A 26,317-nucleotide genomic window follows, 5' to 3' on the forward strand; every position below is an offset into this window, starting at 1 on the left:
ATATCCTCCCTTTGCAATGTTTCTGTCGTCTCTGGGTATGTTCACTGCGTTGAACGTCACCTTCTGGGCTTGACTTTGCTTGGGTTTAGTTAAAAACCTGTCTTCGATCTTTGATTTGTTGCTAAATTCCAAATTTGAGGCTTGAATTTGCTTGGGCTTGTTGACAAAACCCAGGTTGCCTGACCTCAAAATGGCCGCCCGCTATTCCCGCCAGGGGATAGGTGGAGAGGCCTGACTTTAAGATGGCCGCCGCTTTTGAAATCTCGTTTTTAGCGAGATTTGGGTCCAATTGGCATTTCCAACCTTACTTCATAGCTTGTGCACTCCCCGGGCGTGTGAGTGCTACGCTGGGCCTCTGTTCTTCACGTGGCCTTCCTCTTCTACTCGGCGGGGCCTTCGCTCAAGAGGTATGACGGGGGTGGGGTCCCGACGTCAATACCTAGGTGCACATTCCGCACGCATCTGGGGTGAGCACCCAGCCGATAGCGCACGACCGCGCTGCAGGGGACAACGCTCCACGCGGCTTCCAGGCCACTGAGCTTGGTTTTCGAGTGCCGCGATCACTCGATAGGCGCTCTCGTTGCAACAGGGACTTTCAACACGCACCGCCTCGGGACAGGGTCGTCAGCTTCAGGGACTAGCACCAAGGCACGGTGCAGTCCATCCCACCCTCGTCGCCAGTTGTAGTGTCCCTGTAGTATTCTTATTACACAGTGGCAACCTCTGTCGTGGGCTCTCTTATGGATACTTTATGAATTGGAATTAAACACAGATTTCTAATCAACTCCTACGGATTCTTTGGATCTTCTTTTACTACTTTATTACCCACTACAGTCCCTCAGGCAATAAGGACACAGGTATGATCTCAGCAACACCTTTATTACGTGACCCTTTCCCTTCTCGTCCCTACTCTAACTGTCCTCTCTCCTCTTGACCCCGGCTCCTCCCGTTCCTGTCCCTCCCACGTCTCCACCCTCCCAACACTAGACTACTGACCACATTACAGATGTGGGGTTCTGAATATCTCTATAAAATTCTCGGAAAAAGGTGTGCCGGAAAGTCAACTTCATTCACCTTTGTTGTATCTTAACCCTGTTCTCCCCTGTGCCCAGGTTATCTCTGACGCGAGAGCACCCATTGTCACCCCTCCCCTTCCCATTAGTTCCCCAACGTTCCACCTCTCCCTCCATCCCTAGGAACTGCCAACTGTCACAGGGCTTATTCTTCCTGACCACGCAGCGACCTGGTGTGGGGCTGTATTCGGAATAAACTTATTCACTGATTTACCATCTGCTTCCTGATTATACTTTCAACAAGTGGCGACGAGGTAAACCACAGCCCCTCACCACGGATTTGATTGACTTCATTCAAAGGAATTGAGCATTTATACTAAAAAATGCCCTCCTACCTGAATTCCGTGTTATGCTCGACATAACACCCTTAACGTGATGTGAGTGTCCTTGGAGTTTCTCTGCGGCGACACCTGAGTTCGAGGCGCCTGTCTGCGGCATTTTCCTGAGGGTCGGCTGTTTCCCGGCGTGAAGATTCGAGGTGCCTGTCTGCTGCATTTTCCTGAGGGTCAGCTGTCCCCCGGCGTGTGTTTCATGGCCTCCGTCCGTAACCACCTTTGGATGATGACACATCGGTGAGCATTGCCCTGGCATCGTTTGAAGACATGCAGAGTGGGTGAATTCGCGCTGCTGCTCCGAGGGTTGTGGCCGTGTCACGGTGAAGGTGAGAGCCTGTGCATACTGTGCTGCGCCTGTGTTTCAGTACTTTCAACAAAATAATTCATTCAGTGACACTAAGCTGATGCCCCCCGGCCTGTGAAATATCCTTGTTATAATTGTTGCTTATATTTGGGCACTTAGACGATCATTCTTGGTTCAATGCATCTCAAGTTCACTACTTAACCCTTTGAAGGCAAGTGTCAATTTACACCTGGAACAACTGATACTTGGGATTTCGCTTGCGCTTGAAAACCAGAGACTTGTTTGTCTTCATCCTTAAGCTCATTAGCAATGTGTGCCCTTAGTTCATTGAATCTTGCGCAACCCCAAGCTTTCCTACCTCTTAAAGGTGCTCCTTGTATGCCATGGAAGGAGTGGAAAGAGTATTTCACTAATTATATAGAAACTGTTGAAGATGATGATTTCACTGCTGAAAAGAAAAAGAAAGTGCTTTTGTACTGCTTAGGTCCTCGGGGTGTCAAGACTTACAATAACATAGAGAAAAAAGTAAGAGAAGGTGGTGATGTTTATCTACATGCATTAGATGACTTGGATGCCCATTTTTCACCTATTGTATGTGTTGCTGTTGACCGGTACAAATTTTCAAGAAGAAAACAGGGCAAAGATGAGAGCATTGATGATTATGTTGCGGCCTTGAACAACTTGGCTTTAACCTGTAGATTTAGTCAATTGCAAGAAGAATTTGTTCGTGATCAAATCATCATGCACGCGAGTAACCCTAACATCCAAGACAAACTATGGGTCAATGGGGAATCTTCCTTAAAAGAAGTTGTTGCTCTAGTTAAAAAAGCTGAACTTACAGGCAGATGTGCCAAAGCAGTTTTAAATGAGCCAATTGTCGTTAAAGCTATTCATTCTTCAAATGCAAACAAACTAAGACAAAAAGCCAACAATAAAGAAGTTGCGCATGAATATCATAAGAAAAGTGAACCTTACAAATCTAGGCACAAAAATGAGAAAAGTCACAGCAGTAAATACAAAAATCCACGTGAACTCAAATGCTATTGATGTGGTTCTCCCAGCCATTTAGCAGATTCCACAAAGTGTCCTGCTAGATATCAGAAATGCTCATCATGTGGTTTGACTGGTCACATCGCCAAGGCCTGCAATAGGGCATCCTTTAAACAAAGCAGACATGTCAGACACATTCAGGATGAGAGTGACTCGTCAGAAGAAAATTCAGAGTACTCGTATTCAGATAGCATCAACTACGTGTTCTCCGTTGAGTATGATGTATTGGAGCTCACTCCCACTAAAAAAAAGAAACCTATGTGCGATGTGAAATTGGGAGGGGTAACTGTGAACTTAATGGCTGATTCCGGCTCCCCTTTCACGATCATCAATGAGAATGTATGGAAACAATTGCTCACTGATAAAATTGGAACATCGCTAGAGAAGTCAAACATCATTGCTAGAAGTTACACTGGCAACAACATTGAATTTCTAGGAACACGTGAATTAGAATTCGAGTTCAAAAACAGGAAAGCTTGTTGTAAACTCTTCATTGCAAAAAAAGGACCTTCTGTACTGGGCTGGAGTGATCAAGCCGATCTGGGAATAATCCTCAACCCAAACAGTGCTGACCCTGTTTTGTCAGTTGATGAGTCATGCAAGAATACCATTCATGGAGATTTTCCTGAAGTGTTCTCTGGAAAAGTGGGTCTTCTTAACAGTTTTGAACATAAAATTGAACTTAACTCTGCTGTTCCATGTATTCACAAGGTGAGACACTTACCTATGTCGGTAAGGTCTGATGTTCAAATGGAATTGAATAGACTGGTCAAAGAAGGAATAATCGAGGAGGTTGAATACGCAGAGTGGGTTTCTCCCTTGGTTGTGGTCAAACGTCCCAATGGGAAAATTAGATTGTGCATTGACCTTAGGGATCTAAACAAAAACATTATTGTTGACCAGTATCCCCTACCACGTATCTGTGAAATGTTTAATGCCACCAATGATATGTTTATTTTCTCCATAATTGATTTAAAATCCGCGTATCACCAGATACCCCTACACGTGGACAGCAAGAAATACACCACATTCATCACCCCTTTTGGTTGTTACCGTTTCACTAGGGTACCGTTTGGGTTAGCCTCTGCCGCAGCGCTTTTCCAAAGGGTCATGACTTCCATCTTGGAGGGTGTTGCAGGCATCAGGTTCTTCCAGGACGATATTCTGGTCATGGGCGGCAATCAACTGGAACATGACACACGCTTAAAGCAAGTTTTCAACAAACTTAAAATGCATGGTCTTACTGTCGAACTAGATAAATGTAAAATATCTCAGGACAAAGTGGTTTATTTGGGGCACACTATCAGCCACGAGGGTATCAAACCTAAACAAGGCCTAGTAGATGCAATTCTTAATGCTCCCTGCCCATCCAGTAAAGAGGACATTAGAGCTTTTCTCGGATTAACGGAGTATTACTCCAAATTCATAAGGAATTTTTCAGAAAAAATGTACAGTCTAAGACAATTACTGAAAAATAAAACAAAATTTGAATGGTCACCAGAATGTCAGAACACCTTTGAAACGATCAAAAAAGAAATAGGTGAAGCACCTTTCCTCAAGGGATTTGATCCCATAGCCGAAATCTATGTCACAACTGACGCTAGCAACAAAGGATTGGGTGCGGTGTTAGCACAGAAAGATAATTCAAACCAAGAATGGGTCGTGGCTTTCGCCTCCAGATCACTCACCCCTGCTGAGGAGAAGTACTCTGTAATAGAACGTGAGATGCTTGCCTGTTCATGGGTGCTCAACCACTTCAGAGCATACATATGGGGATAAAACATACATCTTCGCACGGACCACAAGCCATTGATCAAAATCTTATCGGCTTCCGGTTTGCAAAATGCCTCACCACGACTGAGTAAAATGTCAATAAAATTATTGGACTACAACTACATAGCAGAATATTGGCCAGGTATCAAGAACAAAGTGGCTGATTTTCTCAGCAGATTACCCCTGCCACATAATGAGAATTTGAATGCTTCTGAGGATGATGAAAGAGTGGCTCTACTCTTCAACACAAATTTTGAAGGAATCTCTACTGGAGAATGGGAGAATCACATGTCTCAGGATTCAATGCTAAAAGACGTATGTAAATATGTCAACACCTCTTGGCCAGAGAAACGCCATCTTCAAGACAACATTAAGGTGTATTGGGAAATAAGGAATGAAATCAGCTTTGAAAACGGTGTGTTATACAGAGTTGGAAAGGCCATCGCCCCCATCACTCTCAGAGACAAAATCCTGAAACTTTGCCACATGGGGCACCTTGGCATCACTAAAACAAAGCAAAGAGTCAGAACCTATTATTGGTGGCCCGGTATTGACAAACAAATTGAAATCCTCATAAGGAACTGTGTCGAATGCAGTGATTCTGATAAAGCTCTCAAGACATCCAAAGTGTCCCTTTCTCCACTTCACCCTCCCCAAATGGCCTGGGAAAAATTAGGCCAGGACATTGCTGGACCGATTGAAGGACATGATGGAGGGATCAAGTACATCATAGTGGTCATTGACCACTTCTCCAAATGGCCGGAAATAGAAATCGTTTCTGAAACAGACAGTTCAACAATCATATCCTTCCTGGATAAATTGTTCCTAAGTGAAGGTCTACCCAAATTTATTCTCACAGACAATGGTCCACAATTTTGCTCAATGATGTTCAAATCATTCCTCGAAAGGAACTGTATCACCCACCACACTACTTCATTGTACCACCCAGAAGGTAATGGTCTTACAGAACGCTTCAACCGTGTCCTGAAGGGACATATACAATTGTCAAGGAATGCCAACCTTAACTGGGAAGAAGAAGTGGTTCAAACTCATCTGGGCTTTCAGAATCTCTCCTTGTGCCAGCACCCGGAATGCACCTTTCGTGCTCATGAGAAGCAGACAGCCCCTGAGCATTGACCTAGGATGGATGCCTGTTTCAAAGCAACTTGAATGGTCGCCAGATGTCATCAGGAACAACATAATCAAAGCGCAAAAATACTACAAAGAATGGTATGACTCAAAACATAGTGCTAAAGAACACTCATTCAAAGTTGGAGACCAGGTGAAAGTTCGTTTAGAAAAAAAAGTAAGGAAAGGAGAAAGCAGATTCACCTCTCCTCTTCACATCAATGAACTTTATAACAACGCCGCTAGACTCAGCGATGATAAAGTGTGGCACATGAGTAGATTGGCGAAATGCCATCTAGAAGGCAAAGCTCCAAGTCAAATGCAACCTAATGTGCATAGCAAAGATTTGTGGGTTGATTATGATATGTCTAGTTCTGAACATGGTTGCATGCCCAGCAATGAGACTTCACATGTTCTCCCACCTGTCTCTGACTTTGCCGATTGTCACTCATCAGACCGGTCTGTTGATGTCAGTCTTCACACTCCGATACCAACGCGGGGTTGTCATGGCGACTCACATTCTGACTCTGAAGTCATGTCTGACAGTCATAGCTTCAGCGGTAGGTCTGGCAGAACCAGTAATGATCCTCACTCTGACACCGATTGTGTTTCTGATCCTCACCGTGTCATGGGGAGGTTTGGTCGAACCATTCGTAAGCCCAAACGTTATGAAGACTTTGTATATGAATAATGTTCACTGCTCTTCCCGCATGAATGTATGTTTCACCGCCGAGGGTTTAATCCTTTAAAACTCTCAAGAGAGGAAGATGAGTTGTATCTTAACCCTGTTCTCCCCTGTGCCCAGGTTATCTCTCTGACGCGAGAGCACCCATTGTCACCCCTCCCCTTCCCATGTTAATATAAATTTATTAAGCGCTCGCACGCCCAGGGGCTTCATGGCGCTATAGAAGAAACACAGCACACCGGTTAGAGACAGAAATAGGGCGGCTCATCAATAAGCCTGGGAAAAAAGCCAGGTTTTAAGGGAGCGTCTGAAACTCAAGATGTTGTCGCTCAGTTTTAATTGGTGGGGAAGGGAGTTCCAGAAGGTGGCTGCCAGGAGGTCAAAGCAGCAGCCTCCAAGACGCTTCCTCTTATAAGAGGGAATGGTCAAAAGGGATTTGTAAGCAGATCGAAGATTACGGGAAGGGTTATATCTGTTGAATAGATCTCTGATCCCATTGGTTCCCCAACGTTCCACCTCTCCCTCCATCCCTAGGAACTGCCAACTGTCACAGGGCTTATTCTTCCTAACCACGCAGCGACCTGGTGTGGGGCTGTATTCGGAATAAACTTATTCACTGATTTACCATCTGCTTCCTGATTATACTTTCAACAACCTTGGACCAAGACAGCACACAGTGGAACCCGTGCGTACACAAAAAACACTTTACACCTCTGAAATAACCACATTTCCACTACATACAGAGAACTACCCGAGACTGTTTCACCCGGTTGCTAACAACCAATCAGGTAGTTGAACACTAATTCCTTATGTTGTGGTAAAGTGCGATCACTTTGGATTGGTGGGAGAACCTTGTCGTTGGATTGGCTAGAGGAGCTGCTCTATTATTCATTGGCTGTGGCTCACCAGAGAGCGCGCCGCGGTATTTAGCGATTGAGTTGACGCTGACGAGTTCGAGTGACGTAGTTACAGAAGCGCTGACTCCATGCATGCATACTTAGACTTGCAATAAAGCATTACTGTGTTGCATCGTCTGTTTCAGCCTCTGAGTGTCAAGGTCCGGAAGACCCTTGGTGAGTGCTGCTGGTGAGTAGACTCTTTAAAGAGGGCCCAGTCTCTAAAATACGACTTTGTTAGTGCGATCCATTGCCTTGAGCCACTCGGCCTGATTGGGCGTCACTATCGTCATCTTCTGCGACACGCCTCCTGCTGCTGCCGAACATCGCGGCTTCATCTAGTCTGGGCCTAGGCCCTCCCCCGTCCTTTGCTGGTATTTAAGTTTTGCAGAGCTCAGGATAACTGCTGCAGCTCTCGCTTGGACTGGACGTGTGGTGCCAACTTCAGACCCCAAACCAGGCTCGAGCTTCTGCCCGGAGTGTTGTCGGTACGAGTTTTCCACTGCCTGGTGGACAGTTGTTCTAGGGGTGACGAGTTTTGGTTGTCACAAAGCCACCGCTCCGCATGAGTTGGGATAGACCAGCCCCCGTCTACTTACGTCATTGGGGGAGCAACTTCCACAAATCTAGTGTATAAAGATACCCCCCAGACTTTCTACCTACCCATCTCCTTCACTTCACTTTTAAAAGGTCCCTTTTCATCTTCTTTCAGTTTGCCACTGTTGTCCGATGTGTCCAGTGCTTCCGCTTTAATCTCGTGCCTTCAGTCTAATGTTGGAAAATAATTCTCGGTCAGTGCGCGCCACTACAAGAGCCGGCCCGAATGAAGTCTGGTTTGGGTCACTTTTCCAATTCGCCCTTCCACTGGATTACCCAAATGCCCAGTTCCATCTAGTTGTCGGATATAGGGCGTTGCAGTTGTTGACTCAAGATCTACAAAGATGATATTGGCGCTTATCCAGGCACATCTAGCACTTTGACCTACTCGTGTAACATTGTTGAAAAAACAAATTCATACTTCTGTTTTTAATCGTTTAATGTTGTAAATTGTTCACCTATTGCTTACTAGGGGAACACAACATGACCTACGTTTTGCAGATTGAGTTCCTGCAGGATGACTTTCCCTTAGCCACTGCAGGGCACTGATCAATATATTCCGTAATGACTCGTGTTAACACCGGAAGAGGACCTGCTGAAATCAGAAGCCCCTGATTTCATAGCCAGGCAAGAGAGGGGCAACCCAGTTTAGGTTACCACACTGCTTACCACGTCAGGGTTGAAAAACATGCTAGCTGTCAGTGGAAAAAGTGAATGATTCCATGTCATAAAATAACTAAGGCTAACCTTCCCTCCTAGCCACCTAATATAAAAGGGAAGTGAAGTTAGACTACCATTAAAATGTTATAAGCGATTAATCAAGTTTTATAGCATTAAATCTACAGTTTTGACGAGTGAAGAGCTGTGGTAATGTCACTTGTTTTCACTTCCTAAACATAGCATCTGTGCTTGAAGGTATTGTGGTGTCTTTTGGGTTGCGTACGGATCAGGAAAATGAACGAGTATCAATAACCGGCTGATCAGCAACAGTTTGGAGCTCTGCTGCATGCAAATATACTTTAGGCAGTGTAATACTATATATGAGACAGATGAATTAACCACTAATATTTTGGTTTAAACAGTAAATATACTTCTATCGTTTCTCAAAAGCTGTAAACGATCAGTCTGCTTACACTACTGTCTTCTGTTTGTAACCACCCCCTAAAAACAAAGGTACCATTAAGGTCATCCGAGGCTGAATATTGTAGGTGGCATCCGGTGCACAGTATTCTAGGATTAGGAGTACTACTATTGATTTTGATGTCTTATGCCGACAAATGTCCTTTCTCCATTTCTGCTGGTCACAGTTCACTTGTTTATGCTAGAGACCTTGGGGGGGGGGGGGGGGGGGGGGTGAAGGACGAAGTTGGCATTTCTTTGCCTTTTAAGACGCGAAGTAAGTGGCCAGTGCCAGTTTAGTTTCCTGCAGAGGCAGCCTCACTCTTGGGAATCTTGATTCTTGCCAAAAAGTGGTCCTATAAGTTGACTATGTGCAACAAAGATTTGTGTAACCCCAAAGGCTACAGTCTTATGCAAGAGCTCTGTCTTTTGTCTATTCCAGTGGTGTTAACTTGAGTACCATAGGGTACACTGCAATACTTCTTAAAACACCAAGGGACTGACATGTTGTTCCTTAAGTAAACAGTCAGATGTACTCGTGCATGCATTAGCTTTTTTTCAACTTTTTTTTTCAAATTGCTCTTCGGTTTGGATTTCGTAGTAAATAGATAGTCACAAAGTCACTTCCGATCAGTGACAAAAGTTAGATGGTCCTAGAATTATGCATAATGGAAGAAGGTTTAGAGTCTGAAAAACGGACTGTACTGTTATTCAGTCAACATTTAAAGGGTAATTATGTCTAACCCTATTGACGTTACATTTGTCTGGTCCCTTTCGAAATACCAAATCTAAGACCTATTGTGAAAGGCAGAGAGAGTATGAAGAGACTGCTTAAATCTGCCTTAACCTGCTAATAAAATATGTTCTTCGTAGGTGGTGACACAGAAGCCCTATGGACTCTTGCGTTACAGACTACGGATCCACGTAACAAAAGATCAGAGTTTTGTCTTGAGACTAGTCACACAACTTTCAATTTTACTCGTGGCCTCAACATACAGGTATGTCACTGTTTACTATGCTTTGCCTTACTTTCTAAAACCTGCAAAAATCGACAAACCAGCTGTCTAGACCTCTTGTGAAGCATTTGAAAACACTCACACGTCTGCTTCACTGTTCCTTCCTTCATTTTGGAAGGGAATCTTCCAACTGGATACTTTCTTTTGTGTTCTTGTTTTTTTGTTTTAATGTACACTACCAAGTGAGAATGCAGGTAGACACAGACTGTTTATGCATTTTAAGACCCGTTTTTCAAGCTTGTTCGTTCTCTAAAGTTGGCGAATTCGAATAGTTTATTTGAATTTAGATAAGATTCAAATATGTTTTAGAAGATATGTCTGGGTTTTTTTTTGTTCTTTTTGATCGTATCGCACCAAGAGGGGAATGAAGTAATAACAGCCACTAATACCCCATGTACGGCGACTCACTTTTATTGTATGTTTTTGATTCCTGCACACACTGCATCATTCATTTACATCAGTAACTGTAAACATTTAACACTTGGTTATGCATGTTTTTTGTTATTGCCGATGCTACATTCTGCAATGTAGTGATTTATATTCATGTTTGCAGAAAACTGGAAAAATAAAACTTAAAAAAGTAATAACAGCCACAGATGCATTTGTTATTCACCAGCTTTCAGACAGGAAAAATGTATAGTAGCCTAAATTATTCAGACTTATCTAGCAACTTGTCTGTTCTGCAGCCCACAAAGGTACTGCTTTGTTTACAACTTTTTCTGTGTTGGGTTTTCAGGTGGCAAATATAGAACTATAAAGACTCTAAAATGTGAAAGACCAGGTTCACTTTGAAAATGTAAGCAATGTTGACTAGAATTTAGCCAATCAAATCAATGGGCAACAGTATGAAATAAAACGAACCTCGTGGTGGATTATGTTATTCTGTTTTGCACAGCAGCCTATTTTCTGAACATCAAAAGATAGGCGAGCATCAGGGATTTGGAGTTCTCATTTCTTCAGTGGTGGGAAGAGGCACACTAGAATACTTTTTTTGTTTTGTATTTGAAATACCTGCACTCATGACACGTTTTTGGCCATATATATAACCTGCTTCAGACCCTGGCTTTCATCGAAGGTTGACATTCTTCTCCCATCTTCCTACCCATTCTTCAGTTGTCCCCCTTTCTCTTACCTCTATGTAGAAATGCTGATTTGTTAAAATTAGTACAAAATACATCAATTTCAATTCTGACGTAGAATACACTCAAAATAATTTTTTCCCCACTTTATTATAGTGGCGCTGAGACTGTTTCTGCAGTTTCAGAGCATATTCAAGCAACGTTATTTGTCCTGTGTTTGAGAAAATATCTGTTTATTGCAGTGACTGCAAATATGAATTATGGGCGTCACTATTAGATTTCACCCTGTGGAGGGAGTAGAAGAAAACGCACTTCACCATAACTGTCCTGCCCACATGCTTTTTAACTGCTTATGGAGGCATTCAAAAACTTGTTTGCAATGGTTAATCACACGCTTTTTTTGCCCTTCTGTGAAAAGTAGTTCAGAGGTGACAAAAACAATTATATATATATATATATATATATATATATATATATATATATATATATATACATGCATGCTTGGAGTGCAAACTTCAGTGTGTTTAATTCAGATCTCCTTTTTTAGTCCAACAATAGCAATACTGCAGTGTTACTTAGCAGACACGCGCACTCCCATATATCTGAATTTTTTCATCCCATTAGAGTGGGTTTGACAATGAGAGTTTGGGGATAGAGGGAGGAGGAATGCCATGTTTATTTTTTCTTTGTCTGCGACATTTTACCATTTGTATCTTCCATCTTGGAAAGAGTGAGTTGAGTGCTTTTGACAGTCTCAAGCTATTAGATACAAGACAGCGTCATCTTGAAAATAAATCGCATAGCAATTTTTGGTCCGGGTCGAATTTCAGTAATTCAGTGGAAAAGTATTCTGGGTGCTAACATGCATGCATTCATTTAAAAAAATAGTTTTAAAAGGTTTTTAGCGTTGCAACTAATTGAATGACTTATTTCTCTCTGCGATCACAATTCCTCAAATGTACTTGAACCATTCTATTTAAAAGGTGTATACACTTTACAACAACTGTGTAAATACTTCCCTCCCACTATTTTATATATGGATGGTCCTTTCAGTTAGCGTAGAGTTATTTCTCCTTTTGCAACTCTAGTTTTGTACTTCAGTTACATGTATATAGGGCATCATACTCCTGACTAGGTGCATTTGGGATAGGTAGCATGCTACCCTCTGGACGTGCTAACAATGAAAAAGTGTATGAAGACTGTGTGCTTGGTGTAAGATATGCACCAGGAACAGAGTTATGCTTTTATCATGTTTTAATGTCACTGCTCCTAGGCGTGAATCTTGTGCGAAATGGTGTGAGAGATAAAATATGTAAGCATTAAGAGCTTCTGTGTGGATGATGGGAATTGTGTGAGTGTATTGTTGAAAAGTTTTTGGTATCTTGCCGTTATTGTAGAGCCTTCTCTGGCCTTGTTACTGCAAGTGTGTATATGCACCTACACATGGATATAGGATACAGTTGGAGACAAGGCAAGGCAATACATGTGTATACCTACCTTCTTTGGTGATGACCGTTATGCTTAGTTGGTGGCAACCAAGTATAAGAATTGGCTTTATATGCGCCACCTTGGTTCCATCAACGGGTGACTAACAATTACTGTGTGCCAGTCTGGCTGACTAGGTGTGGTACAGATAGACCCGTAGTAATGGCCACTACAATTCCAGTCATGGTATTCTTTACCAGTGTTAGTCATGGAATGGCAGATGCACATTAGAAGAGAAGATGGGGCAGGTTTGAGTGGAACTGCCTGAGGACTCATGGCTGGCAGGCACTGACGGCGAGTCTGGAAATTTACTCAATACCTCACATTCCCATTCTTGTCAGTGGTGCTGCTCACACAAAATAAAGGTAGCACCAGGGTTTATTCGAAATACAGTGAGGCTTGATAGGTTTACAGTAGTAGTAGTAGGAATAGTGCAGCTGATGGTGCTGTTTGCAGAGACACTGGCAAATAAGTGCTTGAATTAGAAGAGGCTTTCGATGAGTCCATCTAAGTGTATGATGGCTCCATTCTGTAGCTGGGATCTATCATGGAACGCTATTTGTAATAACGTTTAGTAGCTAAACAAACAATAAAGAATTACATTGATAGATCCATCCATAGCAGTGGGCAATATCTAACCAGTCATTTGTGTTACGAGTTAGTCCAGAAATAACACATTTTTAGTCTAAGGAGGTTCGAGAGGGGCTGATTCAGGCCAGAGGAAGTGCAATTGGCAGGCAGCACTGGAAGATTTACTATTTGGACCTCATCGACAGTTAGACGGTTTGAACAGAAAAAAGACTTCACATCCTTTCTTAGTGAACCTTAGAAAGATTATTGAGCTGTGAAACACTGGCAGGTCCAAAATTAGGGGTGTGGAATTTAATCAAATATCCACTTGTCCATGAGACAGGTTGCTTCATAAATCTACTTGTCCTGTAACAAAATCCACTTGTTCCTTTGGTGCCATGTAGCGTGACAACAACTTTATTGCAGCAATTTCATTATATAGGAGCTCTGACGCTAGCCTCTCTGATTATGTCAGAGCTCATAACATACTAGTATCAACATAACTCCGCCTTACACATAACTGGCATTGCCTTTTCTGTGGCTGATGAACCTCACTCTGTCTCTCACATTTTCCTGTAAGTAGAGCATTTGTGATTGCTTGTTTGTCAAATAATTTGCAGCCAGTGGCCAGGAAAGGCCTGTGATTCCTTCAGTGGCCAGGATGAGTTGTCCCTCCACAGAAAGCACTGTACATTGTCAGCATGTGCAGCATAATTTTGGCTGCTTGAGAACAGGTTTATATGATTTCATTGGAAGGAGTAATAGCACTAATAGTGTGCAAAACAGCACAGCTTTAGGAACAGGGGTTTATTGCAAACATTCTAATCAGAAGGATTGTGAACACCAACAGTGGAGTAACCTTTTACAAGCAGGGGACTGTCCACGAAGACTAATGCAGCTGGCCCATCTTGTACTTGCCCGGATGATCAGCTCTCACCTGGTAGACTGGGACAGGACGTAGACCCTCTTCGCTACCTTTCCCATATCTTTATTCGTATTTAGTCAGGCCATACTCTCGCTGAACTCGTACAACTACCTCATGACATCCCATGATCTGTGCAACAACCTCTACCGTTTTGGGGGTTGATTTGCAAGATGGTGTGCCTGCTGGTGGTAAATATATGCTGTACAAAGTATTGTGTGTGTTTGCAGTGACTGTGTGTGTTTGCAGTGACTGTGTGTCTAGAGGCTTACATGCTTCTTGAGATAGGACTCAACTTTCAAGAGTATAACCACAGAAGAGCTGTTGTTCTCGGACTTCAAACAGGAGAAATACAGCATGGGTGCAGGCATTAGAGGCCACATCTATCATAACTATTGAGTTATTATCAATGTAATGAGTCTTAAAACAGCCTGCCATGAAGGGTCATTTACTGTTGTATTTCTATACTTTTAGATATTAGTAATATCACTTTTCACCTGTTTCTTTAGTATTATTACAAATAATTGATTGTGTTTATCATTTTTAATTAAATACAAATATATTAAATGTTTCTCTGTCAGCCCTTATAACTGATAGAGAATAGGTAGGTTAAGTGAATTTTACTGGGCAAGTAGATCTTGTAAACATTTTGTCCCATGGACAAGTAGATTATTAAAAAAATTCCACACCCCTGCATAGTAGGGTTTGAATGTTAAGAATTCCCTTATTGTGCTACCTTTTCTGAGATCTACATACTGAGGCTGGAGGTGGCGGTAAGCAATAGATCCCCCCACAGTTGCCATGCCCTTTTGAGCCTATCCAAACCTACTATCTTGCATGTTTTATGAGTTTTCTTCAGCTCGTCTCTAAAATGTTCCTGTATAGAGAAAGGTTGGAAATTTACTGTGGACAAGGCAGAAGTAAAACTTCAAAGGCTGGGGAAAAGGTGAACTTGTTACTGCTCAACAGATTTTTTGCATGAGCAAATTTACTCCTACTAAAATGCAGTTCACAACATTTTTCTAGAAGTACCATTTCCTGACCTACTTCTGTAAATTCTTGTGACTTCATGAAAACCGTAAATATGCACTATTGGAAGGCATGATCAGTATATTATATTATATTTTATATATATATATATATATATATACACCATGGGTGCACTTTTGTGACTTTCTTTAAGAATCGGGCCCCTAATTATGTCTGGTGTTAACCTGGATATTTTGTTTTTATTAAAATTCTTTGTATCTCTTTCTACATGTAGTCTTCTCTGTGAGTGACATCAGTCCCCTCTTTCACAAGGAGCATATTGGCAAGCAAAGTAGTTTTTTTCCAGTGCCAGGAACTTCGGTGGCAATGTGTGGTTTTGAGACCAAAAATATTTTTGCTTTTGACAATGTTTGTTATAATGATGGGGCCGGCAGCTCACATAACAAATTGAATAAAAATCATGTCACTATAAGACCGTAATGACAAAACCAAAAGGCTGACCACCAATGTCCTGTCCATTGGCAATGCTTCATTATTTTCATGTTTCCTATACTTTTTGTTGAAGCTGGTTACTGATTTTCCATTATGAATATTTTCTGGGAATACTAGCATGCATTAACACATTTTACTTAATGATGCTTCAAAGAAATGGTACCTAAAATTTCACAGAGTTTAGGAAAACGTTTTTTTCCCAGTTGCATTTTTTTATGAACATTTTATTTTTAAAGCAAAGAATCAATTTAATAGTCTTTATTTCGATCACTCAAGATCAAACAAGATGAGAAACAATACACGCAACAGTTAAAAAGAAAAATATACAACATAATAATTATAAAATCTGAGCATTACAATGATTACTTTCCACATATGAAAAAATATTAAAAAGATTAGTTGCATACGTTTATCATATAAATATTGAAAAGTATTATGACTAAAATGTCAATAAAAAATTAGAAAGTTATAAAAACATGATACAGACATCAGAGCTTTCCATACACTGTACAATGAAAACCTAAAAATTTGCAACCGCTATTTTCGGTTACTAAAGAGATCAAATAGAGCACCACCTAAGTTCTAGATTATATTATTAACAAAGGGCTAGTATGTATATGTGCATTCTCTCGGAGGAAGATCCTTCAGCTGCTCCATAGCTATTAACTGTAACAGGCTCAGAAAAAATGTCATGAAGGGATGTCAGTAAGACTCTCAATCCAATCATATCTCTTGTAAAGCGCACTACTTACCAGTGAGGGTCTCAAGGCGCTAGGGGTGGGGTGCTGCTACTGCTCGAAGAGCCAGGTCTTGAGGAGTCTTCTGAAGGTCCGCAGGTCTTCGGTCTGCCGTAGGTGGGTGGGGAGGGTATTCCAGGTCTTGGCGGCGAGGTGGGAGAAAGATCTGCCACCGGCAGTGGTTCTTTGGATTAGGTTATCCTCTTAACCAGAATTGTTTCCTACCTCTTGTTGCACACTTCAACTATCTCAACTCCTTTTTCTTTCCTTCCATCATGAATATTTATAGATTTTCCTAAGGATTACCTACTTACCATCTTCATTTAATATTTACATTCATCAGGTAACTTCTGATTTTAATGTCGGTTTAGGCATTGACAAAGCAGTGTAACGTTGACCGTGGCAAATTATGGTTTTGTTTGATGGGTCACATGGCATAGGCAATAGGTCTCACCTTTGGGACCTTATAAGTGTTTAGCCATGCAACAGTTGATATTGTTGCACCAAGAATATTGTGCTGCATAACTAAATACTTGGAATGAGCGACTGAAATGGTGACCTTTGCCGATCACCAACGAGCTTACAGCCGGCGAGATATCTTGAAATGAATTTAGAACAAGCATTGGCAGGGTCAATAGGTCTTGCTTTTGGAACCTTATAAGTGTTTAGCCATGCAGCATATTATGCTATGCCAATGCTTGTTTGTTTTTTGTTGCTGTTTTGTTTATGTTGCCAGATCTACAATAGCTGGACATGTTAACAGTTCGTTGCATCAAATTAACTTGTTTTCATTGCTCTGATTGTTGTTTCCATTCTGGTTGAAGGAAGCAGTCATTCCCGGTGGTGTTGGGGCTGCCTAGCTGTGCGCATGCGCCAAACTTTAGAAATGAGAAAAAGCCTGGTGCAGGCGCAATTTACAAGTGTGGAGCGAGTGAGCCCCAGGCAGCATGACTCACTCACACAGGAGTTAATGCACTGCTCCTGCATACTCCGCATGGTTTAAGGAAACTCGACCCACTCCCTCCCAGGCATCGAACATATATTTACCAAGAAACTCTGAGAAGAGCTTGCCTGCTGCACTGACGGCTGGAGGTGTGTGTGCCTGGTGAAAGCGTGCAGTGACGTCTGGTGGTGTGTGTGCCCCGTGAAAGCGTGCACTGACGGCTGGTGGTGTGTGTGCCCGGTGGAAGCGTGCACTGACGGCTGGTGGTGTGTGTGCCCGGTGGAAGCGTGCACTGACGGCTGGTGGTGTGTGTGCCTGGTGGAAGCGTGCACTGACGGCTGGTGGTGTGTGTGCCTGGTGGAAGCGTGCACTGACGGCTGGTGGTGTGTGTGCCTGGTGGAAGTGTGCACTGACGGCTGGTGGTGTGTGTGCCTGGTGGAAGCGTGCACTGATGGCTGGTGGTGTGTGTGCTTGGTGGAAGCAGGAGCATTCACAGTGATAGAAGACACAAATGAAACTGACGAAGAGGAGGGGGAGGAGGGGGAGTGCGAACAGAGGCCCATGATTCACAGCTAGAAGACACAAATGAAGCTGACCAGGAGGGAGGGGGAAAAGGGAGGGGATAGTGCAAGCAGAGGAGCCTGATTACAGCAATAAAAACACAGATGGCAGCTGAGCACGTGAACCCAAGCTGTAAGCAAGCAAAAGCCTCTGGTGTCACTTTTAAAAGCCACTTACTAAATGTCTCGAAAATACAGTGCATGCGCTGTCTCAGGCGAGACCTAAAAACAGACAGGGGGTATATATAAACCTGGCAATCAGGAGTATATATTAAAAGATATCTATGATCAAAGGGGGCTGGGGAAACGCGCCTAGTTCAGTGGCATAGCAAGGTCGTCAAGGGCCATAATGCAAGTCAAGAAAGCATTCTAGCACCCCTGGTTGAAATTCCAAATCTCAACTTTCCCCTGGCCCAAATGGGCTCTGGGAGGGGGCCCTATGCACAACCCACTCCCCAAATATATATTAAAGACAAGCATTGGCCTAGCCAATAGGTCTTGCCTTTGGGACCTTATAAGTGTTTAGCCATGCAACACTTTATGTTTTGCACCAAGGATATTGTGCTGCATAACTAAATACTTATAAGGTCCCAAAAGCGAGACCTATTGGCTATGCCAATGCTTCTTCACATTGCTACCTACTGCTGCTGGGATAGCGGAGGTGTGAGAGGAAAGGCAGCTGCTTTAATTCTCTGGTGTGGGGGTTTTACACATTACTGCCCTTTTCGTCTAGAACTTTGGTCCGGGTGGGTGGCAAGCTTCCTGGAGTTGGTGGTTGTCAGGCTACATGCTCTGCTACCTACCCATTTCAGTGGGACTGTAATGTGAGAATGGAGTTAGCTACTTTGATATCCTGGCCCCTTCTATGGGAACATAGTGATGAAGAGAATTCCTTTGAGTCCTCAGCAGAGATGTTTCTTATATTTCTCTTTCTGAACCCGTATTGTGAGGAAGTAAATTCTATTGGGTCCCTAGCTGTGACGTTTCACACATTTTCACTTGTGTGCTCCAGAGAAGCTGTGGTGTGAGAGGGAAGGGACCTCAATTGATTCTCTGACTTGAACGGTTTACAAATTGCTACTAATCCTTTCCAGGGCTGTGGTGTGAAAGGGAGGGGGGGTGTTTAAGCCACTGGCTGAGAGGTGTGTCTTATTTTCAGTACTCCCTTCTATAGCTGTGGTCTATGTGAAGGTTTTTATTATTGAGTCCCAGGATTTTATGGTCCACACATAGCCAAATAGCTCTTCATGAGGATCTGGGTTGTGAGCCTCTTTGATTCTCTGACTTGGAGGTTTTAAACATTGACACCTGCCACTTCTAGAACTGTGGTGTAAGACGGAAGTGAGTTGTGTTGAGTCACAGGCTGTGAGATTAGACTCAATTTCACCTGCCTGTTCCAGAAGGAATGTTGTATGAGAAGGGAAGACGTCACTTTGATTACCTGGCAGGGAATTTGCACACATTGCCACTTGCTCTTTCTAGAGTTGTGGTGTAATAGAAGGGAGTTCCATTGAGTACCTAGATCTGAAGTTTCATCCATTGCACCAACCATTTCCAGGGCACTGGGGGTATTGGGAAGGAAGGGAGCCTCTTTGATTCCTAGATAAAGAGGTTTCACACTTTGCGACCTGCTCCTTTTTAGAGCTGTGCTTTGATGGTGCCAAAGGGAAGGGACATCCTTTGGTTCAATTGCTGCAAAGTTTAATTCTTTGCCCTCTGCTCTAGGAGGGAGTAGAGCTCCTTGATTTCCTGGCAGGGAGGTTTGACACACCTGCCCCTTCATGGGAAATGATGTAAATAATTTGATTCTCTGGTTGTGAGGTTTCACACATTGCCACCTGTCTCTTCTAAAAGTGCTGGGATGTAAGCAGGAAAGAAAGGAGCTCTGAGTACTTGGCTGTGTGGTTACAGAAATGCCCCCTACATCATTCTAGCTAGAGCTGTGTTGTGAAGGACAGGAGGTACTTTGGGTCCTTGGCTGTGGATTTCACACATTCCCATCTTTCCCTTCCAGACTGTGCAATGGAAATAAACTGGTTTATTTGGGTCCCTGGCAGTAAGGGTTCACACACTGCACAAAACCATTGCAGAGTAGCTGGGGTTACAGCGGAAAGGGAGGTCCTCTGATGATCTGGCTTGGGAGTTTTACACATTGCCACCTACTGTAATCTTTTACTAAGGACATGCACTTGCGGAATCCCAGTCTTCACAGAGCCCCCCCCCCCTGGTAGCGATTGTACTCCGACACATCAATAGAGAAAGCAAGGGGAAAATAGGGAAGGGGAGAAAAGAGACACCGGTTCTCTTAGAGAACCACAATTGCGATGGTAAAACCTAGACCAGAGCGTTGTTGCTTCTGGCGAATTAAACTGTTCTACATGGTCTATGCAGGTTTCTATGAGTAAAAGGGCAGACACCAGAATGTGAAAATAAATGGCGTTAAGGTTTGCTAGCCAATAGGGAGTCAGCTTACCCTGCTCCACAACGGTGGCAGCTGTGTTGAGACCAGAGGCCGACCAGGATTCCAGTGCTGGGCTCCTGGGCACTACACAGCATGCCACTTGCACCAATGCAGTACACATTTAAAAAAATTTTTATATATAGATATTTATTAGTACTGCTTAACAAATGTACTTATTACTGACAGTTACATTATTCTATGTTTTTACCATGTATATGTGACTGCATAAATAACTAATTTTTTTGATCATAACTATTCATCTACAGTTGCTTGACTATTAATCTACAAAACAAATATGAATAAATAAAACTAATTTGTTTCACGCAAGTGGGGGAAGATGGCGGATTGACATCACAACGGTGAGCAGGCACACGGAAGGCTCCCGTACGTGAGGCAGATGGGAGACTTAATTGGTATGTTGAGTTCAAGAAACTTGGAGAAAAGAGAGTCTAGTTACAGGGAAAAAGACGTACTGTGCATGCAGCTTTCACAGCGTCTGAAGACTAATTCTGGTGGCAATTGCCGAAAGGCTCCTGCCTGCTTCCTGAGTTGCCTGCTGGCTCGTGGTATCACGCCACTCGGTTGGCGGCTGGTCGCGACTGCCTTTGGGTCTGGGAACAGGACGAGACATGGCCCCACCAAAGACAACAACGAGAGGTGCTCGAGCAGCTCAGGTGTCAGTACACCCAGGAGGAGGCTCTAATATCAGCAGTGGATTGGAGGAGATACCTGCTGCAGCTCAATAATCAAGCATGCCGCGAGTAGCTTCCAGAGTCGGTAAGCCTATGCTGAAATTGCTACAATCAGGCAAGGCGGTGGATCTGCTTTTAGGTGGCAATTTAGCAGAGCAGCAGAATGGAGACAGAATGGTAGATACTTTGCTAGAGGCAACCCCCTCGACTCAATCATGCAGTGGGCACATTCAAAATGCAGGTCAGTACTCTGGATTAGTGCAGGACCTGACCCAACAAGGGAGAGAGAACTTTACAAATACAGATACAGCTACAATGAATACACTGGAATTATTGTTTGAGAGCAGAAACAATGTTTCTATTAGACTCAGGCAGTGTATCAATACTCAACATAGAGGGAGAGGTGTGGCGCCGCGGCCAGGGCGACTGACGCTGGAATCTGGGGATCACGGTTCGATCCCCGGCTCCGGCGGCAGGTTAGCCCAGCACCATGTGACTCTGGGCAATAGCTTGCTTAATCTTCCCGACGGCCCCCAGCGCCTAGAGACCCTTACGGGTGATTGTGCGCTTTACAAATGTGGATTATTATTATTATTATGATTAACAAATGAAACTATTTCAAACTGTTGCAAATTTAAGGGGGGAGAATTCAGCAATGGAGAAGCCGGTGGGCTGGCTGAATATTTGATTGGAGAAACATCTACTTTAAGAGCTAATCCTCCATGGCCCCTGGAAAGCGTAGAACCAACAGAGGACATCAATAATCCTATATCAGCTGTACAGAAACAAAGACCTATACAGGACTAGCCTTTAGCAGTCAACGGCCCAGCAGAAGGGGTCTATGCTGAGGACAATCCTCTTGTCTCAAAACAAGAAAACAATAAGTGTGCCGAAAAAAACACCCGAAAGGCGTTTGTAAGAGGGGTCACTCAGCAATACATTTGGCAGCAGAATAAGGAGCGGGAAACTCTGGTCAGAGTAACTTCTCAAACTTTGCTCGCTATGGAATTCCAACACGCTGATGCGATTCAACGAAAGGCCACTGACTAAGAGCAACTGTATGTTTTGGTGGTAGATACAAGGGCAGCTATGAGTCGTTCATTAAAGGAGAAGACTGCCGTAAAATTCAATAAATATAGGGCTTCACAGTATGAGGAGCAAATTGGGAAGGTACTTGCCTATCAGGTAGCAGACAAGAGAGCTAAAACACAGATAAAAGCCATTAAAGGGACAAATGATGTTCTACAGACATCTTCGCAGGCAGTCTTGGAGCAATTTGCTAAGTTCTATCAGAAACTCTATGCACAGCCCATAGTACCAGAGCACAATAACCTGCAGCAGTATCTGCAAGGTTTTGGTTTATCAGGCTTGAGTGAGGGAGAATTTGCTTTACTGGAGGAGGAAATTTCACATGATGAAATAAAGGAGGCAATTTCTTCTCTTCCCTCTGGGCAGGCTGCAGGGGAGGATTCAATACCTGCTGAATTTTATAAAACCTTTAAGAGTCTAATAGTTTTGCCTGTGGAGGCGGTTATACAACATATTGGATCTAGTGGCAGGATTCCAGAAACTTGGAATATGACAAACATAGGCTTTTTTAAAATTTTCATTTAAAGATAAACCACAAGAGGAATGTGGCTCTTACCGGCCAATTTCTCATCAATGCAGATGTGAAAATCTTTGCTAAAAGTTTGGCTGCCCTCCTTGCCCCGATAATGCCCGGGCTAGTATCCAACCAACAGCACAGTTTTATACAGGGATGGGATACTACTATGCGTATTAATACTGCAGTGGGGTCCGTTGATCTTGCTAAAAAGACAACAACAAACCATGGTATGTTATTTTAGACCCCGAGAAGGCCTTCAACAGGGTGGTTTGGGATTACTTATGGGCTGCATTGGCAGCTTTTGGGTTTAGAGGGAAATGTAATCAATGGGTACGAGGTCTATACTGTGAACCTCAGGCAAAATTGCTTTATGCAGATTTACGATCATCATCCTTCCTTATAATAAGTGGTACTAGACAAGGATGTCATCTTTCTCCCCTGCTGTTCGCTTTATATATTGAGCCATTTATTTGGGCGCTACAATTTAATATGCAAATCGCACCATTGATATCTGGGACAAGCCAACTTAAGGTAACTGCTTATGCAGACGATATTGCTGTTTTTACTACTGATCGAGCGACAGCAATACGTTTTAATGAAAAATAGGCAAGTACATTTGGTTGTCTATCAGGCTATAAACTGAATGTTCAAAAGGCAGAAGTAATTCTTAATTTTCGGCCTTACAGACCTGTAACAGGAGTGTGCTCAGTGGCCACATATCTCGGGTTGCGAATATCTGCTCAGATTGAGCGGATATCTGCTCAGATTGAGCGGATATCTGCTCAGATTGAGCGGATATCTGCTCAGATTGAGCGGATATCTGCTCAGATTGAGCGGATACCGACATTGAACTATGAACCCTTGTTAGAAGCTACAGCTAAGTGACTTAAGACTTGGCACAAGCTCCCAATCGGAATCTGAGCTAGGTGCAACATCATAAAAATGAAGATACTTCCTAAATTTTTATATTTATTCCGCTCAATCCCTCTCCGTGTTTCTAATGCTTTTTTAGGAAGCTAGAAGGTATGTTACGTAGCTCTATCTGGGGGTACAAAAGAGCTCAACGGGCTACAGACTTACTGAAAGCTCCATATAGTCAGGGGGGGCTTGGCTTTCTGGATTTTAAAACCTATTTTTGGGCAGCATTTGCGGGAAGTCTACATAGCCTTCTAGATCCTGAAAATCATTTTTCTCTTCACCGGCTACCGTTGGGATCTGAATGTCAAATGTTTCTATATAAAACTAATTACCCCAACTATTTCAAAAGGGTTAGGTTTAAGATTATTAGACATAGTGTGTATTTATGGCGTGCTATGGCTGCTAAATGTTCTCTCGCACTGTTTCATGATAAACTTCAACTATGGGGTAACCCCATGCTACTGGCTGTATTTCACGATACTGTTGGTAGGTGTTGGGCTAGGCATGGGATTCAACATCTGGGGGATTTGTATGATAATGGCTTTAACACATTTGAGAATCTGTAGCTTTTGTACAATCTCCCTGCCCAAATGTTGTTTAAATACGTTCAAATTAGGGATTACTTTGTGAAACCTCTAGCATTAAAGGTAGTGTCTAGGTCAGAGATATGGGATTGCTTACATGCAGAAAAATCAGTCAATTAGCATTATGCATTTATGTCTTAGCAAAATTAGACAGAATGGGTGTGAAAACCTTGCTGCACGATGGACTGAGATTTTGGGGATAAATATAACACCCATAACTACCACTCAGGCTCTAGAAACTGTAGACGGATCAATTCATTCTGTTAATTTAAAAATACAGCAATTCCGAACAATATGTATGCTCTTTTACACTCCAGAGAAGATTGCTAGCCTGGCTCAACCGGGTCAAAGAGGAGATCGGGAAAAATGTCTCAAGTGCAGGATATATGCTGCAGGCTTAGTACACATGTTTGCTCCCTGCCCAGAGCTGGAATTGTTTTGGCATAAAGTAGCCCAGGTGATGAAAGAATTTCCCCCTACAGCTATAGAAATTATGCTGGGTTACAGAGAAGAGAATCAAGGGTTGAAGAGGCTTATCGCAATCCTTTTAGTGACTGCTCAAGCCACTAATAACCCATTGCTAGGGCTTGGATCTCCTCTAAACCTCCCACCGTAGGTGAATGGCGGGTCATTGTAAGAGACTTTTGAAATTGAGAAAGCTCTAGGTAGGGCAAGAGGAACTCGCTCTTTGAAAACATTGGAGGCTATTTGGGGACAAATGGCATTAGATACATAAACCCAAGAGTTTAGTTTCAAGTTTATTTTATTTAGCAGAGTTACTTAAAACCATTGCTACAAAATATCCCATTACGTATCGTCAGTTATAAAAAATATTAAAATCCAATTAAAAGACATTATAACCAAATACAGTAGATTAAAAGAATGAGCAGTTATTTAGCAGCATCCAACTTTTCCTTGTCAGCTGTATTGCTGTTCTGACTAGGCATTTTCTTCTCCACTTGTCTTTAAAAAAATGTAGAAAGCGGCAGTTAAGCTGCATGTCCTCTGGTGCAAAACATGCCAGCACAGCCTGTCTCCGTGTACGAATACCTCTCTTATTAAAAAGTGGTTTTAAAAGCTGTCTCCTTTCCATTGTTGGGTCCTTGCATGTACAGAGGAGATGCAGCATATCTTCTTGCGATGTACCACATAAACAACAGTTGGGGTCAGATTGGTTTTTCAGCCAATATGGAAAGTGCTTTAAACCCAAGCGATTTGATCAAGGGATAAATATGTACATTAAAGGGAAAATCCTTTGTAATATGGATACAGATATAGGTTCATTATAAATATTTATGGTACTGCACTGTTCAAGGAATAATTATATTTGTGCTGTGATGTAGTTTTAATGTAATGTGATCTATTTATTGCATAGTTGATATATGTTATTTGAAAGATAATTTGTAACGTTGCTCCTTTGCTGACAATGAAAAATATAAAAAAATAAAATAAAAAATAAACTAATTTAACGACACAACACTTGAAAGCCAGAGTTTACTTAATGCATCTTCAATCTACATATACTACCTTCCTTTATGCATCTATGTATCTATATACCTTCCAAGTACTTATGGATTTATAGCTTTATTACTTTTGGATCTATATATTTATTACTTTTACTTTTCCTCTAATTCAGCATTTAAATGCACTACCCCTATTTTTCACTGCATACTGCTCTCAATATAACCTCTACTCGGACTCATCTCAAACCTCTTTCTACTACGCTATCCAATGCACTACCTTATTTCTCACCCTATACCTCTATACATATATCCATTACCCCCACTCTCTCTTTCTTCCCAAACCCCATATCACTACTGTGATCCCCAAAATAACCCTTTCGGGGACTCTTCCCTACTCCACCCCTCCTTGCATCATCCCATACCTCTTTTTACTATTCCAATCCACCAAAACTAGCCTTTCTAAACCCTCCCTCTGACTCTTCCCCCTCCACCTCCCTTTTACTCACCCCCCCTGCACCTACCTTTACTCATCCCAAGCCTCCTCCTACTGCTATGAGCTCCAAAACAAAAAATAAACAACACATTCTAAACCCTTCCCTTCTATCCCTCCACCATCCTTTTCAATCCAAATAAAGGACTAACGTGTCCAGCACTCAAATTAATTTCATATTTCACTATATTAATTCACCACTCATCCTTTATGGGTTCCGGAGTAGCATGCTACTCGCCAAAAAAGCACTTCAACACCCCATCAAGGGTAGCAAGCGCTATATAGATGCAAACCATTTTCCCTCTTCTATCCCTCCACCATCCTTCTCAATCCAAATAACTAATATATC

The 26,317-nt window shown here is 42.6% G+C and overlaps 1 protein-coding gene across 11 annotated transcripts in view; it reads left to right on the plus strand.

Moving 5' to 3' along the window:
- Positions 1-7,231: 7,231 nt before the first annotated feature.
- Positions 7,232-26,317, plus strand: part of BRMS1 (BRMS1 transcriptional repressor and anoikis regulator) — a 214,513-nt gene continuing 195,427 nt past the window's right edge. For 3 of the 11 annotated variants that reach the window (XM_078660807.1, XM_078660815.1, XM_078660813.1), the window contains exons 1-2: positions 7,563-7,732; positions 9,834-9,958. The gene's annotated coding sequence lies outside the window, so the exon portion shown is untranslated. Of the gene's footprint in view, positions 7,435-7,544; positions 7,733-9,833; positions 9,959-26,317 lie in introns of those variants that run through there. The other 8 variants (XM_078660811.1, XM_078660812.1, XM_078660817.1 and 5 more) reach the window with 8 other exon arrangements.

Source organism: Lissotriton helveticus, chromosome 9, assembly GCF_964261635.1.
Source record: "Lissotriton helveticus chromosome 9, aLisHel1.1, whole genome shotgun sequence".
Lineage (NCBI taxonomy): Eukaryota > Metazoa > Chordata > Amphibia > Caudata > Salamandridae > Lissotriton > Lissotriton helveticus.